We start from the raw sequence: 11379 nt of genomic DNA on the forward strand, positions 1-11379 counted from the left end.
TTCTGTCATTAAGTTGGTCAGGTGCCGCCGAACCGGGCTTTTCCAGTGCAACCACATTTGCCTTTATGGGAACGCCCTAATGCGGTCTATTGCCGTGCCTCTCGCCGGTGCCTCCAACTAGGGAAGGTTATGGGCGTGCGTACCCTGGCCCTGTAAGCAGACATAACCTTGTGTGCCCGTAGTTGGATTTTGCGCGCGTGTCCCCAAGTGGGAGTTTCCCCAAGTGGGAGTTTCCCCGGGTGGGAGTTTGGCCACGATGGTGGTCGGGGTGTCTTTGGTAGACACGGGGCCACCCAGGACTAGCCCAGTTGGGAGTGGGTCGGAGTGGCCGGGAGAGCGTCATGGCAGTAGATCGGTTTTGTCGGAATGCCGTTGGTCCACCCAACTGGGAGTACGAGGCCATGGGTTTTGTGGTGTGGGTACAGTGTGCTACCTCTACAGAGTGTATTAATCTATCGATAGTCGCGTCCGTACTAGGTCCCACCGTTCGATCAACACTCACTTGACGGAATGACTTATAGGTGATTTATATGGTGATATGTTGAGCAATACAGATTGGCAGGATGTTGATGATGATGTTGGAGACCAAGTATTGGTCATGGTAGTGATCGCCGGAAAGATCACAGTTTGAGACCAAGTGTTGGTCATGGTATTGATCGCCAGAAAGATTACAGTTTGAGACCAAGTGTTGGTCGTGGTAGTGATCGCCGGAAAGATCACAGTTTGAGACCAAGTGTTGGTCATGGTAGTGATCGCCGGAAAGATCACCGTATGGTTTCGATCATGAGTTGATCGAGAGGGTATATTGCTTGGCTGGTTAGCCAAGAGAGATATGGTTATGGAGATCTGAGATAGTGATGTATCAGCATTGTATTAGTTTATCTCATGCTTAGTAGTTGCTTCATCATGGTAGTTGATAATTAATTAACCTGTTGATGCTATGTTATTTTCTTGCCTTGATGTTTATGGTTGTTGTGAGCTTGCAAGTACATTCAATGTACTGACCTGGCGTGTCATGCCAGATTGCAGGTGATGCCGTGATTGCTTGATTGCTTATCGTGGTTTCCGTTCGTGCGAGCTAGATCGTGTCCCAGCCTGAGTCCCTGCGGAGTGGAGTTCACCACCTTCGTCGTTGTTCCGCTACTAGAAGTTTTCCGCTGCTACGAGATGTTCCGCTGCTAGCATAGAGCAAGTGTAGTATCGCAGGCGTAGTGTCGCCATGCTGATGTGATCATTGTAACATCAGACCTGTGTAATTATTATTCTTGTAATGAGAGCTGATTTGTTCTATGTCAAGCAGTGTCGTATTCCAGAGACTTCTCCTCGATCTCTGGGCTGGAATACGGGGCGTTCCGATTTCTTTGAGCCGGGGTGCCACAAGCTTGGTATCAGAGCAGGTCTGGCTGTAGGACGCCCTAGTCAGTGCGAGCGGTGGAAACCGATAGAAATCGGTAGTTTAGAGGTGGTCTTGTTTGTCACATTTGGTTGCTGCATTTGTTTGTTGCATAACATGCATGTAGCCTTATTATTTTGTTACTAATTGTTTAATCTGGTGAGTGTAGGTGGCATCGGTCCGGATCCAATACAGCTCAGCCTTTGCATTTCTCCAGTTTTCTTGCTCATTCTTCGGTGTTTGGCGCCATTTCTGTCCCAGCAGAGTGATGCCAAGTGGTCCTCACACTGTTTGCAAAAATGGAGCTCAGGTATCACGCCGAGTTATTTCCTTCAGCCCCACCTTTTGTTTCAGTGGTAGACATGCTTCTATCACGGATCGTCCTTTTCCTTGTCATTTTGGCATCCCTTAATGATCATAGTTATCAAGAAAGGGCAATGTCAGCAGCCTCAGTTTTTCTCCGCTATCCTATTTCTTGGACGAGTACGGATATTTTTCCGTTCGCTTGATGATAATGTGGTTGCGATCTTCTTGTCCCGCTACATGATTACCGAGTGCGTCCTGACCTCTGAGCTAGTCCAGGTTGCTACGTAGCTAAGCTAGCACTTGGTGTAGCGATGCCTACACTGATTCTTCCACACATTGATTCGTCCTCATGCACAACATCACTGCATGCTCGATCGTAGAGCCGGAGATCCCGCGAGAATTGTGTGCTTAAGTAGGCATGCATATTGTGTGACTAGCAGTAATATGTGATATTGATTGTGTGTGAATTTATTGTTGTTGTGTGTTTTTGTTTAGTTGAGTTTTCTTTTACTTCTTTCTTTTTGGGCCTCGGTGTTACATTATTTTTCCCTTATAAAGAATTTCTCATCAACTGACACCGGACTCAAAGAAGTAATAAGTATTTCCAATATTTGGAAGAAGCTCAGCTAAATATTATGGCCTTCTCATTCAACCACATGATATAAGGAATATCTGCTCAGAATACCAATTGTGTCTTGGATTTATTATCCGCATCAATTCTACCGCAGTAATGATCCAGCGAGCAGAAAGACAAGTCAGATGCAAGACCAACGGTATATTTTTCAGTCAAAGGTATGGATCATAGGCTAAGTTTTGGCTTAGCAATAAATGATACTTGAAATATGTTACATTCCAAGAGAAAGTCAGGATGTGATATGCTCAACGAAGACAGTCAAACAAATTTTCTCATGCAAATGATCAGCCGCAAAATATTATGGACGTGTGCATGGATTTCAGTCTGCATATTAGTATGAAGTTTTGGATATAAGAAACCCAACATTATTCCACACGCTATCGGAAGAAATTCATGAGGCAAGGCTCCTCAATTTTTTTCCGCAACATGATATGTGAACAATTTCCGGCCCACGGTACCCGGTCTTTCTCAACAAGATACCTCGGTAAAAGCTTCTCATAGAGGGAAATGAATTTTTTCTCAACAAGCAAAACCAAGGAGAAGCTTCTCAAGTATGGAAACCCAGCTTCTCCTGCACACTACTCAGGTCAAGCTTCGTGTGTAAGCTATCAAGGCTTCTTCTGCACGCTACCCAGACAAAAGCTTCGAGCAGAAGCTAATGAGCCTTCCTTGGCAAACTACACGAATTGCTTTTCTCCGCAGATCAAGGATCAGATTTGCAATAAGTTTGTCAAAGATATACCTAAGAAAGGTATGGATCTAACAACCTCGTGAGCCATGCAAATGAAGATAAGTAGAGATACATCTCATGAATTACAAGGATCGACAAAATCGGGAGATGACATCACAAAATCAACAGTATCAAGGTCATTATTCCCGCACTAGACAAGGTGATATATAAACTCTTGTCACCTTCTTGTATGATTGGCCTCAGCAATGAGCTTCGTACAGCTACAAACCTCGAGGACATGTCATATATGTGCAGACACAGGTCAGAAAAACAAGCACAAGGAATAATATCAAAAACAGTAATCACATCCATGGTCATACAAAGAATCAAGGACATGTGTGGCCAAGTTATTTCAGCAAGGTATCCTGACAAAGAAAATCATGACCGTTAAAGGGTGAGACTGACAACAAAGGTATGATGTATTTTGCACGACCATCAGGGTCCGGATACCCAAATCAGTTGGAGGCCATAATTCCATATGGATCCACAAAGACATACACCTTCAGCGGCCTACTCTATTTACAAGGATTTTCATATCCTGCTGACCCACTTTACATGGTTAGGGTGGAATATCCAAGTTTGTTATGTCAGATCCAAGATTCCTTTGCAACGTCAACAGTTTGGCCTAAACGGCAGAGTTAAAACATATCACAGCGTATTGCCAAAAATGGGTATACTGACAAAATGATTTGGGTAATAATCAGCTTAGACCCGGTATACTCACCGACGGGATCAAGTACACGGTCAGTCTGTTAGGAAAAGCATTTGTCCGTCAGCCCCTATTGGGCAAAGTATCAAGATATAAATATTTGAGGTATGGCAGAGCTATAACTCCATACACCGTTATATTGCTCACGACAGAAGGCAGTCAAATCTCTGGTGTATGCCACATGCTCGAGCCAAAGGAAATAAAGCAAGATAAATCGGTGCACCTATGAGCAGTCAGATCCCGTCAGAAGATGGCCAGATTAATTCTAAGTATTTATTGAACCTAGAAGGCTTGCATTTATTTGCAGCAACCCCATGACAGAAATAAAAAGGTTTTCTTCACCAAAAGGAAATTTATGATCAGATCCATCGGACATCACCATAGATATGCGGAAATCAACGTCAGCAAAAGGATTTGGTATATGAGCAAAGACCCATCAAAGTTTGGGGAAAAGCCACCCCAGAGCAAGGTAAGTTGATCATCTGAAATTCTTGGGGGAACAATAAATAAAGGAAAAAGGATGCCCGAGTTGGAAACGGTATCCTCAAGTCATACTTGTTCCTAGAGCAACTAAATCTCGAGGATGAGATTTCTTTAAGGGGGTAAGAGTTGTAACAGCCTGGATTTTGGCCCTTTTCTTTTTCTTTTTAATTTACTAGTGGACCCGTTGCGCCAAATGGCGCAGAGGCACGCTAAAGCCATGTCCGCAGTGAAAGAAATTCCATGATTTAATCCCCTCTAAAAGGAGACATGGTGGAATCATGTGTATAATGATATGAATATACACGGCTTGACTTAATAGTATAGAGTCTAATTTAAAAAAACATGCCATGTTATGGAAAATTAAGACAGAATTGTCTTTCAAAATCTATACAATAATTGCTTTGAAAAGGTTTGTCTTTCTCGGTAAAAATAGGTTTTAGCAAGCACTTAGGCATAGAGTCCCATTTTAAACTATGATCCCTTTGAGAATACCCGTTCGCCAAATGGCACAGAGGCTAACTAAATCCATGTGTGCAATGAAAAAAATTACATGGTTTATTTGGTTTCCTTGTGGGCAAGCACATATGGTAATAAATTTAGCCCCCTTGTAATAAAAAAGAATGGTGTGTTTTCAATAATCTTCTGTTTGAGCAAGCACCCACGGTAAGAATTTAGATCCCTACATATAAAGATTACATTATTTTGTTTCCCCAGTTTCTTTATGCAGCTATAATTGTTGTCTCTTATCTCTGTTTTCACCTTGCGTTTCATGAATACAATTGTTTCCATAGTAGTGTAGCCACACGGCTGTTTTTGTTTCCAATAGATATGTAGAAGAAAGGAAATAAACAAGCATGCACACCCTGCCGCTGTCGCATAGTTTGCTTCGATAATCAGCCACCACCAGGCCCAAAGTTTGTTGAAGAACATCCAACATCATTCTGTAAGGTATTTCACAATCGGTGGAGTATCCTATAGTTTTAATGACATCAGGAAATTTATGACAATTTTAAAGTTGCCTCATTATTTTATATCTATAAGGCAGAAGAATTGGTAGGTTATCCTCAAACTATATTCTCTATAGTTACAATATAGGTTATCCAATGGCGAGAAATAAGCATGCTAACTGATAATTTTGGGAACCAGGCGTAAAAGGCGCTCACTACAAAAAATTCGGGCCATAGGATTGAAAAAACTGCTAACAAAGGTCAAAGGAGGTAACTTGGTAGAGTGTCACACCCAAGGGCATTTTCATAAAGGAAATGTGCCATTCTTTTTTTATTAGCGAATGGAGAACTAAAAGCCTTATTTATTTTTATTGCAAGAATCAACTTCATCAGGCTGTTTTGTAGTCTTTGCCAGTGGAAGATGCCGCAACCAAGGGGAATTGGTTGTAGATTTCTTCTATCCTGTTGCTCCATCCTGCAACAATTTTTTAGAACAACAAATAAGATAATTGTTAGATTAGAGAATGCTTTTTCATGGAGATTGGGCCTTTTAGCATGTGAAGTAACCTTAGCAGGATGTTCTTCAAGCTGCTTATTGGTAGAAGATTCTGCACATGGAAAATGGTTGGCACATATTTCTTCTGCATCCATTGCTATTTGCTGCAATGATGTATAAATATATTAGATTCAAAGCATTGGTTCTGGCTACAATAAGCATTGGCATATCCTAGCTCTGCATCTACATCACCAAATCGGAAGCTTATGTGGTTCATTTGAATATTTGATAGCTACTCCAGGATTCGATGCATTGAACTAAAACTGTTCCTGTACAACCAAAGTTAAGTGAAGCTTGTCCAGCCACAGTTCAAGAAAGACATTACACATTACTAATATGAAATGTGATAGGCACATCTGCTTAAAGAGAAAATTCGAATATGAATACAATGCTCTTCTTGGAATATGTCCGGAAATCCTATTGTTCTGAATATACCTGCAATGGTTTGGGAATTAGCAAGTGTGGAAGTTCTATTTCTGTAAAGACTCTTGATCAAATGCATTTGTCCCAGAAAGATAAAATTGGTACCATCAAGACCATTGGAGCACAGAATATCATGAAAACACCTTTATACTATGAAAATAAGTACCTTTTTCCCTTAAGCACCTTCTCCCCTTAATACATGGTTATATTTGTTCTTCTTCTCCTGTGTCAGATCGTAGTTCATTTAATCATAACCTTTATAGTATGGAATATTAATAATCGCTCTTTTAAACGAGGGTATTCATGCGTGGATGGCAGCTCAGGATCAGCCTCATGAAAATCTTAGATTCCCTGAGGAGGTTCTACCACGTGGAAACGCTCTTTAATGGAACTTTCGTTTTAGCTGGTTGTGACCAAGAAACCACCGGCTTTGGTTGGTGGGCTGGGAATGCCAGACTTATCAATTTGTCCGGTAATGTAATCGGACTAAATAAGGTACCATTAGTTTTCCCATGAAAAATAATCAAGCCATATTAGATTTTTGAAATAAAAAAGCCAATACCTGCAGCAAGCATGTCCATCTGCATCATCTTGTGGTCCTTTATCATCGAGATAATACCCATACGCATATGTTCATTGCAGCACTTGTATGCATTCCATGATCTGTCCTAGTGAAGGATGATAGGGTAGGCGTGTCAGAAAAAGGAAGGCTATATTAAAAGCATAGAACCAGTTTATGGGCATCATAAGATATTTAGCCTATGATCAAGCTTCACGTATGAACTTTAGTTGAGTCTCTGGTATTCCAAGGATATCACTTAACTTCGTAAGCTAGATGAGAACAAATAGCCAATTGGCAGCGCCGCTGAATTATAAGCCTCAATTAGGCAGCGCCGCTGAACTCTATGTTGTGTGATCCTGCCTCATTTAATAATATAATTGTGTAAGCATGCTGGAAAGAAGCTAGAAAATTATCTTTTTATCATTCCTCTAAGCCTTGAGGCATTTAGGCAGTCAAGCAAAATTTGGAACGGAATACTGCATGTAGCAATTTAATAGTGTACCTCTGGAGACAAGCTAAGAGGCAATGTAACAAAACATGCGATAGATTTACAAAGTACTACAGATCACCTGAAAGTTTGCCAAATAACAGGCACACCAAACGTGTAAGCAGAACTGGTAATTCTACAGGAACAAATCAACCAAGGAACCACTATAAGAGCACTGTAACTTTGCGAGAAAAACTGCAAATTCGAGGCAGAAGCTTTAAAGTTCCAATTTTTGGCGCTTCACAACCAATATAATAATCTAACAAATTAATGACTTGATGATGTTTAGGTACAATTATAAAGCTAATGGCTAGATGATGGTTAGGTACAACTATGTCACTTTCAGACCTGTCAGCGAGAGGGGGATCCACCGGAGCGATGGCTATTTTGTTTTTGGGGGAATTTCTAGCTCATCTCTCATTTTTGTAACATTCTTGTGCTTTTAATTGAGTATATGGTAATTGATTATGGCATATTTTTTTCTTTTTTAGAAAAGGGGCATATGTTTTTCTTTGTAGGCAATGAAAACAGGGTTGGTTTTTCAAAACGGTAAGGCAACTGAAATAACATTTCTTGATGACCTGTGATTAGAATACTGCACAAGACTTCATATTAGATATTCAAATCACAAGTATCGATATACTTTTCTTTAATATGCACATCATGTTGTCATTTGGGGCACATATATTTTTAAGGAACTGCAAGCTGTTGCAAGCCAAACCAAGAGCTCAGGCGACAGCGAGTACTCAGCTCGATCTTGTCAAGCTGGCCCTCGTTCAGAACCTTGAAAACGGTAAACCCAGTGGGCGTCTCAAACAGCACCAACATCTCCAATCAAACTGCAACTCAACCCACCTGCATCGCAAGCACAACCACACAACCAAATCGAAACAAAGACCAAATTTTCACAAAACAACCGAAGGGTACCAGTGGCTGGGACGTTCCTTATGTCCAGGTATACCCGGCAAATTTGCCTTGAGGGATAGAATAGAACAACTACTGCAAAGGTAAAAAAGATAAAACAAGAACATAGTCAGTCATGAACAGAGCGTCAAGGAATAGATAGACCAGCATGGAAGAAACCTTCACACAAAAGAAATAACTCACCCACGTACACTTGCTTCCCAAACACAAACAACAGAGGAAAATATGGGGATGGGAGGAGAATGAGCAAGAGGGGATCTGGAGGTAAGAGGAGAAACCAAACCACGGGGCTAGTCATAGACTCGGGCGTCGAGTTCGTGCCGGGGGGAACGTCTCGGCCGCCACCCATAAGCCGGCCGAGCAAGCACCAGCGGCGACACTAGTGCAGAACTAGGCAATAGCACCGGTTCGTAAGGGCCTTTAGTGCCGGTTCGGTAACCGGCACTAAATTGTGGGCACTAAAGGCCCCCCCCTTTAGTACCGGTTCAGCACGAACCGGTGCTAAAGGGCAACCACGTGGCACGAGCCAGCTCCGTGGGCGCGTAGGACATTAGTACTGGTTGGTAACACCAACCGGTACTAAATGTTTGGGTGTGTTTTGGTTTTATTTTTTATTTTTACTTTAATTTTGTGTTTTCAATTTAATTTAGTGATTCTTTTACATTATAATGAGTTGTTAAATCATTAGGTGAATGTACCGCAGATTAGTTTGACTGGATGCGTGGATCCTAGCTAAGTCATCAAGTATATGTCATATCCATATTATATATACTTGATCACCTACTTAAGTGATCGAGGTAATATGGATATGGCATATACTTGATCACTTAGCTATAATCCATCCAGTTGAAACTAATATGCAGTTTCTTTCATAAATGATATAATAACTCATCATCATCATCATCATCATCATATTAATATAAAAACTCTTGCATCATATATATCATCACCAACGGTTTTCATAGCAAAGATATCATCGAGTTCAACATGGTAATGATATTATAAGTGTTCATAACACCACAAAAGCAAATCACTCTTTGAGATTAAGTTCGGGACGAAGAACACGGACATGAGAGGACAAGTACTAAGAGCATGAACTAGCTAATTAATCACTCCTGCTGCTCTCTCTCAGGTTAAATAGCATAGAACATGTATAGCTTTGCTGATTCATCATATTGGGGCATGCAGATGAACCTGTCTCCTAATCGTGGGTTGCGCTTCTGATTGCTGCCCCCTAGTACTTCTCTGTGATCGTTCACAATTTTGCTCCAGTCTTCTACTATTAAGCATTCCTCGGTATTAGAAATCCTGAATGCACTAAAGTGCATTGTAGGATATCTTGGCCGTAAGCTAACAATATTCATGGTACCTTTAGTCTCGATCCAATCAGGCACAACATTCATCGGGAGTCCCTGTTGAAGAACATCGTATAGTTTAGCTTAAAAATAATGTATGCAAAAGATGCACTGAGGAGAAATAGTAGAAATCTTACCATCTTTCCTAAATATATGTGACCGTAGTTCAATACGAACACTATTGGTCGCACGTTTTGAGTACTAACATTTCAAAGTGCAGGAAAGAAATTTGTCTTGACAGCATCAAGATCCTCAAGCCATGATACATAATGACATGTCTCCTCGCAGTTTAGTTCAACCCTGGGACAGTGGACGGTCCTGTCTACCAAGCGCCGGACATGTTTGCTTGATTGGAAGTAAGCTGTCAATATAAATTGAGATCTATTAATTATTCAACTGGTTCAAATAATCTCATATCGAAGACATAAATATGGTTGAGAAACTCACATAATGGTAGAACTGGAGGCGTCTGCACATCGACCCAGATGTCTCTATTACCTTCAATACCATCTTCCGGATGAATATCAAAGGTGATAACCATATCAGGCTCAAATGCATAAGCCTTGCATAGTGCTTGCCAAGTTTTGCATTCAAAATAGGTGTATGTGTCTGCATTGTATAATTTGACGTTGAAGTTATAACCATGCTCGGTCTTCAAGTAAACTCTTTTTACCTCCATATTTTCGTTAGGACTGAAACCTATCTTATCCAAGACAAAAATTCTTGCATGACAGGGGATACGCTAGTAGAATAGTGAAAAATTAAAATTAAAAGTTGAAGCAAATGAAGCATAAGTCATGCTTAATTACGAAAAATGACTTGTCGTTGTGACTTACTGTATCCACTTCGAAGTTCTCATCCAGCTTGATGCTGAAGCGTCTATCATCAACTAGAAAATTTCTGCCGCACAGGCCGCGCTGGTCTTCGCAGTATTCGCACATAATGAAATCGTGTTCGTCGTCAGACGACATTCCTATGTTCATAGGTGAAACATTAAACACTTATTAGTTTTATTAATTCAACTAATTCTGTTAATTCAACTAGTTCAAGTAATTAATTGAACTAATTCAACTAACTAGTTCAACTAATTAATTCAACTAAACTAGTTCTATTAATTTTCTTACTAAAAATAAGGTAGCTAGTTCTATATAATAAAATGTTAATTAGATAATGAAATCTCATATAACTAAATTAAATATATATCTAACATATAATTTATATCTAATTCATCTAACATTTGACATTAATATCTAACATATGTTCATATATAGGTGAAACATTAAACACTTACTAGTTCTATTAATTCAACTAAGCATTTACTAAAAATAAACTAGTTCTATTAATTTCTTACTAAAATAAAGTAGGTATACCTAAATTTTTTACTAAAATTAAACTTGTTCTATTAATTTTCACACTAAAAATAAACTAGTTATATTAATTCAACTATTTCAAATCTCATATATATACCTAATTAATATCTAGCTAATTCATCTAAAATTGACATTAATATTTAACATCTTTTCCATATAATTCATCTAGCTAACATTAACATTCTAACATTATTATCTACGTAATTTATCTAACGTTAATCTAAACAACATAAAATAGAAAATAAGTAAAAACAATGTGTGTGTGTATGTGTGTGTGTGTGTGTGCGAGCAGGGGGCGGCGGCGTACGGGCGGCGGCGGGCGATGCGACGGGGACGGGCGGCGGGCGAGGCGGCGGCGACGGGCGGCGGGGGCGACGGCGGTGACGGCGACGACGGGTGGCGGGGGCGACAGCGGTGACGGCGACGACGGGTGGCGGGGGCGACGGTGGTGACGGCGACGACGGGTGGCGGGGGCGACGGCGGTGACGGCGAGGGCGGGC

Source organism: Triticum urartu, chromosome 7A (genome assembly GCF_056163025.1).
Source record: "Triticum urartu cultivar PI428250 chromosome 7A, HENAU_Tu73, whole genome shotgun sequence".
NCBI lineage: Eukaryota > Viridiplantae > Streptophyta > Magnoliopsida > Poales > Poaceae > Triticum > Triticum urartu.